Below are 7,608 nucleotides of genomic sequence, written 5' to 3' on the forward strand. Positions count from 1 at the left end.
ACTGAGTCAGTAATAAAAAAAAAAAATCTCTCAACTGGGACATCTGAGTGGCTCAGTCGGTTGAGCACCCAACTCTTGATTTCAGGTCAGGTCATGGTCTCACAGTTTTTGAGTTCCAGCCCCACTTAGGGCTCTGCGTTGACACTACAGAGCTTGCTTGGGATTCCTTCTCTCTCTCCTTTTCTCTCAGCCCCTCCCCTGCTCATTCCCCCCCCCCCAAAATAAATAAATAACCTAAAAAAATCTCCCAACAGATGGCTTCACAGGGGAATTCTACAAAACATTTAAAGAGGAGTTAATACCTATTCTTCTCAAATTGTTCCAAAAAATAGAAACGGAAGGACAACTTCCAAACTCCTTCCATGAGGCCGGCATTACCTTGATTCCAAAACCAGACAAAGGTTCCACTGAAAAGGAGAATTACAGGCCAATATCCCTGATGAGTATGCATGCAAAAATTCTCAACAAAATACTAGCAAATTAAATCCAACAGTACGTTAAAATCCAACAGTGAATTAAAATTATTCATCACAATCAAGCGGGATTTATTCCTGGACTGCAGGGGTGATTCAGTATTGGCAAATCAATCACCATGAAACACCACATTAATAAAAGGAAGGATGAGAACCATATGATTCTCTCAATAGATGCAGAAAAAGCATTTGACAAAATACAGCATCGATTCTTGACAAAAAACAAAGTAGGGATAGATGGAACATATCTCAACATCATAAAGGCCATATACAAAAGACCCACAGCTAATTTCATCCTCAATGGGGAAAAACTGAGAACTTTTTCTCTATGGTCAGGAACAAGACAGGGATGTCCACTCCCACCATTACTATTTTACACAGTACTGGAAGTCTTAGCTTTAGCAGTCAGACAACAACAACAACAAAAAATAAACAACAACAACAAAAAAAAAAAAAACAAAAAAATAAAAGGCATTCAAATCAGCAAGGAAGAAATCAAACTTTCACTATTTGCAGACGACATGATACTCTATATAGAAAACCTGAAAGAATGGCTAGAACTAATACACAAATTCAGCAAAGTGGAAAGATATAAACTCAATGTGCAGAAACCTGTTGCATTTTTATACACCACTAATGGAGCAGCAGAAAGAGAAATCAAGGAATCGATCCCACTTACAATTGCACCAAAACCCGTAAGATACCTAGGAATAAACCTAACCAAAAAGGTACAGCATCTGTACTCTGAAAACTACAGAAAACTTGTGAAGGAAATTGAGGAGGACCCAAAGAAATGGAAAAACATTCCATGTTCATGGATTGGAACATCAAACATTGTTAAAATGTCTATACCACTCAAAGCAATCTACACATTTAATGCAATCCCTGTCAAAATACCACTAGCATTTGTCACAGAGCTAGAACAAACAATCCTAAAATTTGTACGGAACCACAAAAGACCCTGAATAGCCAAAGCAATCCTGAAAAAGAATTCAAGCTATACTACAAAGTTGTAGTCATCAAGACAGTATAGTAATAGCACAAAGACAGACACACAGATCAATGGAACAGAATAGAAAACCCAGAAATGGCCCCACAACAATGGTCAACTAATCTTTGACAAAGCAGGTAAGAAAGCCAATGGAAAAAAGACAGTCTCTTTAGCAAAGGGTGCTGGGAGAACTGGACAGCAACATGCAGAAGAATGAAACTAGACCACTTTCTTACACCATTCACAAAAATAAACTCAAAATGGATGTTAGACAGGAAACCATCAAAATCCTAAAGGAGAACATAGACAGCAACCTCTCTGACCTTGGCTGCAGCAACGTCTGACTTCTTACATGTCCCCAGAGGCAAGGGAAACAAAAACAAACATGAACTACTGGGACTTCATCAAAATAAAAAGCTTCTTCACAGAGAAGGAAACAATCAACAAAACTATAAGACAGCCTACAGAATGGGAGAAGATATTTGCAAACGACACATCTGATAACTCAACACCCAAAAAACAAACAATCTAGTTAAGAAATGGGCAGACGACATGAATAGACTCTTTTCCAAAGAAGACATCCAGATGGCTTATAGACACGTGAAAAGATGCTCAAAATCACTCATCATCAGGGAAATACAAATCAAACCCATGACAAGATACCACCTCACACCTGTCAGAATGGCCCAAGTTAACAACACAAGAAACAACAGGTATTGGTGAGGATGCAGAGAAAGGGGAATCTCTTATACTGTTGGTGGGAATGCACACTTGTCCAGCCACTCTGGAGAACAGTATGAAGGTTCCTCCAAAAGCTAAAAATAGAACTACTTTACCATCCAGCAATTGCACTACTCGGTATTTACCCAAAAATACAGAGTCAGAGGGGTACATGTACCCCGATGTGTATAGCAGCATTATCAACCATGGCAAGAACTCAAATGTCCATTGACTGACGAATGGATAAAGGAGATGGAGAACGCGGAGAAGATCTACAGTGAGAACACGGGTTCTGGGAGCACAGATTAGAAAGAAGTCAATTCTGCCAGCCCTGATGGCTGCAGGTGGCTTTAGGTAGCTCTCTCCCATTCTGGTGAGGATTGGTGAAGTATAGAGAAGGGTCATCCGCGTCCAGGTGGATGGTAAACCTGGCCTTGTACCAGTTTTGCCTCTCGGGAGCCTGCAGATCTTGGAAAAGTCGTCTAAATACCTGCAGGGTGATTCTGAGGACTGCATTTAGTGGAGGTGAAATGCCGATGTGGCTGGTTTATAGTCTCTTTTAGGAGCTGTGGCCTTTGGAGACCCTGGAGGTGGTCAAAAGAAGACGTGGTGTGGTGGAGATTATATTGATGTTACTGTATCTTCTGGTCATCCAGGAAACCAGGACAGAGGTGAGCCCAGCCTGGCTCCAAAATGGATATGCTGAACCAAGCTGAAATCATACAGAAATAAAAGAGGACTAATACACGATTTCACAGCCTCCTCTCGTACGCAAGGAGCAGGGATGAATATTAGCAGGACAGAAAAAAGAGAAGCACTGTTGGTAAGATTCTACCTTCACCCTTAACTTGGGAGGGTTCTTTTTGGAGGGGGGAAGGAGTGGAAGGTTCCTAGAGTCTCCTTAAAAGTCCTTCATATGCCCATGAGCTCTGAAGAACACTGTCTTTGCCAGACATCCTGGTCTCTAGGTACCCCCTCAGAAGTTGGAATCAATACATCAGACAATATCCGTAGGTACAGAGATGCAAAGGTGGCCTCCATAAGACAACACATCTTGGGCACAGGTTCTCACCAGAGGTGGAAATGCCCATTGCCTGCATGCAGGTGGGTATCCAATCCTGGAGCAAATTCAACTGAGGTTTAAGAGAGGAGCCCAAGGCATTCCCATAATCCCACAAAGTGCCCAATATATAAGCAATGACTGGTCTATAAAGGGTACTTACAAAATAAGGATTATCATTGTTAAGAATCAGAATATGCCACCCCAAAACTATGTCACTTTGGTGTAAGCATCGTTTTGAACTAAAAGCAATTGGGAATCAACCCCTGCAGGAAGAGTTCGCTGCCCTTCCCCATCTGCCTAAAAGCGGGGGATAAACTTCCCTTAGATGAAGGGACCCACCTCGTACCAGAGAGTGACTCTCATCATCAAAGACGGGGAGTTGAACACCAAGACGAGTTTGCATAAATGAACCTTACTACAATAGTCCTCGTCTTCCATTGGTTCTCTCATACATTTCCTTGCCACTTCCCCATAATTTTTCATCCCTCGAAACCCAAATCTCCTTTCCTTTGTTAAAATGGCATAAAAACACCCACATCTAACCACTTTTGAGTTTTACGTCTTTTCTGTGAACTCCCATGCGTGTAAATATGAATAAAAATTAGGTACCCTTTTTCTCTGTTAATCGGTCTTTTGTTAGTTTAATTCACAGACCCCCAGGTTCTAAACCTAAGAGGGTAGAGGGAAATACATTTTTCTCCCCAACATCTGCTTCATCCACTTTTTCAGCCCAGGCTTCATCATAAACATAAATCTGCTTGATCAACCCAGACTTCCCTTGTGTACCCCTTTTTTGTCAGGCAGCTGCTTTTTGTTCAGCGAGTCATCGGGAGAGAAGCCCAAGTGTGGATGAGTAAATTCATCTACAATGTAATCGTTAAATCGTTTATAAAATGGAAACTTCTCTTCTTTGAGTTTGTCCTTGACAGCCCTTTGTCTGTTTCCTAAAAAACACTTACTATTGGGAAGACAAGATACCACCATTAAAGAAAACTTTAAGAATAAAGAGGAATAACCTAATACCTGACTGTTTTCATTTCCGCCTGTTTCATTCTGGAATGTGATCATGCACATCCAGGTCTTGGCACAGACCATCAGTGTTATACGCACCGCTTTAATCTGCTTTTTTGATCTTAAAGATTTTTTGGGGTTTCTACTTAGTTTTCATAATGATTTTTCCCTTTCATTATTTATCATTCTTCAGAGAGTCGCTGCTAAGCTGTTTAAGGGGAAATTCATATAATGTCACCTTTTTACTCACCTATTGACCAGAGCAATGCTGGGTCCTCAGTGTTTGTAGCCTTGAGCAGCGGGGCGGGGTGGGGGGGGGAGCGTTAATAAAAGGATGTTGGTAGAAGATAAATTCTAGGAATAAAGGACCATCAAAAGGCTGAGAGATTTAATCAGTTCTTCTTGCATACAATACAGCATACATTTCCCGAACATGCAAATAAAAACACCAATGTTGTACTATTAATTGCACACACTTCTCCGTGTTCAACCCTTCAAAGCAATATTGTGGTTGTTGGTTGTGCCTTTGATTATATGCAGACACTCTTCCTGGCGACTCTCACACAGGAAATAAATATTTAGTAGTAAGAAAAACCTGTTTTTTGTAGCTTTTTTGGCCCTATATATGAAGAATCCAATTATATGCATATATGTACATATAATTATACATAATTATTGTAATTGATTTAATATACAATCATATATAAATCATACATATATGTTAAATTATATATAACTAAATTATATAAAAGCCACACATATATATTAGATTCTATATCATTAAGTTACATATAAATGACTTAGATGCACGGGAAAAACTTTTTCTGATAAACTGACTTTATTATTAATAACACATATGCTTTTATTGAACTCCTCCTTCTGCCTGCTATCTTGCCAAGCAAACGCTTTTGTGCCCTGAAAATTACTGGTGGACTTACAACTGGAAAATACAGAACCCCCTTAAAGATTCCCCCTAGTTTTATCCACAACTCTCTGCAACGTTATCATGGGAGAATTTTTGAAATACGGTGCAATGCAGAAAGCACCCTGGGCTGTGCTTCAGAAAACCTGAGAACCCGCTCTGCCTCGACTACAGACTCGCCATCTGCTTTGGGGAGAGTTACTTCACCTCTCTGGACTTAAATATCCCCATTTACAAAGATAGAGTTCAGTTTACATGGCCTGAGGGCATCTTCTGCCTGATGCTCTATGACAAGCATCTGTGACAGCAGTTAATGTACACATTTACACTGAGAGTTGATTTAAACAGTCTTTTCTTTGTCTTTATTCTGGGGGAAAGGAGGCAGAACGTGATGTCATTTATTGGTTACCAGGTGGAGAATTGACCTCCTGTTGCAACACAGCTACCTAAGATGAGGTCTTTTTTTTTTTCCTTTTTGAGAGACAGAGAGAGAGAGAGAGAGAGAGAGCGCGCGCACATGTGCACAAGTGGGGGAGGGGCAGAGAGAGAGACTCTTAAGCAGGCTCCACACCCAGTGCAGAGCCCAACGTGGGGCTTGATCTCAGGACGGTGAGATCAGGACTGGAGCCAAAATCCAGAGTCGGAAGCTTAACCCACTGAGCCACCCAGGCGCCCCAAGATGAGGTCGTGATACGATCTTAAGCAAGAGAGGGCTATTCAGTCAAAGGAGGTGCAATGCCATGGGCAGCAAAGGAGTGCAAGGGAAATTAGCGGTCCAAGGTTCTCAGAAGTCTGAGGAGATAACTCGCATCTTTCCTCCCCTCTGTCCTGTCTTTAGAGGCACTCTGACTCTGCACCGATGCACATCTGGGAACTGCATGATCACATGAGCCTCCATAGGACAGAGGCTCAAGTGAGGCCCCTTCACTAGGCAGACTTCCCTGGGTACACAAATCAAATAACGCATCTGTGGCTGCTTACCCGTTCGTTCCTGTGAATCCGTGACAAAGTCACTTGGCCAGAGATGCGGGCCCGAGGTGTGATCTCCCCATCTGTGATTGACGTGCCCGCCCCACAGTCTGTCTTGATGACTACAGTCCTTAGCTGCCAGCCTCTCTTCCTGTCCCCACTGAGGGCCGTGCAGTGAGCCCATTCCAACTACGGCCAATCCCTAGCACGACACTTTTTAAAGAGTTTGGGGCTTCCTTCATCAATTTATTTTTCATTCTGAGGTGAAGGAAGACCTTCTTGACCCTTGGGGGAGCATGGTGGAGTTGGATTTATATGGGACATCCCTGATAAATCCAATCCAACATTTCTGTGCCCTGGTGAATTTAGATTCTTTCTTCTGTCTCCGCCAAGAGACCTTCCCCCCCCCCCCCCCCATTCAGTGCCACTTAGGAGGCTCCAACAGTGAGTCCAGGTTCGTATGAGCCAATTCAGCAAAGGGTTAGGATTTGACCCCAAAGCTGATCTCTCAGGAAAGTAGACAGATCAACGAATCCATCGAAATCCCCACCTTCATTCTACCCTCCTTGATTCAGCAGCCATCCCCACATATTTCCCAGACTTTTTATAATTAAAGACAAATTCTTGTAGGTCCTTCAGAGGGCCAAACTGTGTTCTGAGTTCTTATTTTACCCCCATGGTCAGGATGAATTCAAACTCTGGAGAAGTGGGGCCTGAGGGGAGGTTTTCACTAAGATGCATGGGGCATGAGGATTCATCCAGGTCCATCACACCCTCAGAATCTCCCAGGGTATCATCATTCCTGTTGTCACAACCCCGCTTTTTGTTTTCAAATCAATCAATCGATTAATTAATTAATTTTAAAAATGTTTATTTATTTTTGAGAGAGACAGAGACAGAGTGTGAGTGGAGGAGGGGCTGAGAGAGAGGGAGACACAGAATCCGAAGCAGGCTCCAGGCTCCGAGCTGTCAGCACAGAGCCTGACGTGGGGCTCGAACTCACAAACTGTGAGATCATGACCTGAGACAAAGTCGGATGCTTAACCGACTGAGCCACTCAGGTGCCCCTTTATTTATTTTTTAATTTACATCCAAGTTAACATATAGGGCAACAATGATTTCGGGAATAGATTCCTTAGTGCCCCTGACCCATTCAGCCTATCCCCCCTCCCACAACCCCTCCAATAACCCACTGTTTGTTCTCCATATTGAAGACTCTCTTCTGTTTTGTCCCTCTCTCTGTTTTTATATTATTTTTGTTTCCCTTTCCTTATGTTCATCTGTTTTGTCTCTTAAAATCCTCATGTGAATGAAGTCATATGATTTTTGTCTTTCTCTGACTCACTAATTTCGCTTAGCATAATACCCTCCAGTTCCATCCACATAGTTGCAAGATTTCATTCTTTTTGATTGCTGAGTAATACTCCATTATATATATATATATATATATATATATATA

The sequence above is a fragment of the Herpailurus yagouaroundi genome, unplaced genomic scaffold (assembly GCF_014898765.1).
Source record: "Herpailurus yagouaroundi ecotype Mexico unplaced genomic scaffold, PumYag 159, whole genome shotgun sequence".
Classification (NCBI taxonomy): Eukaryota; Metazoa; Chordata; class Mammalia; order Carnivora; family Felidae; genus Herpailurus; species Herpailurus yagouaroundi.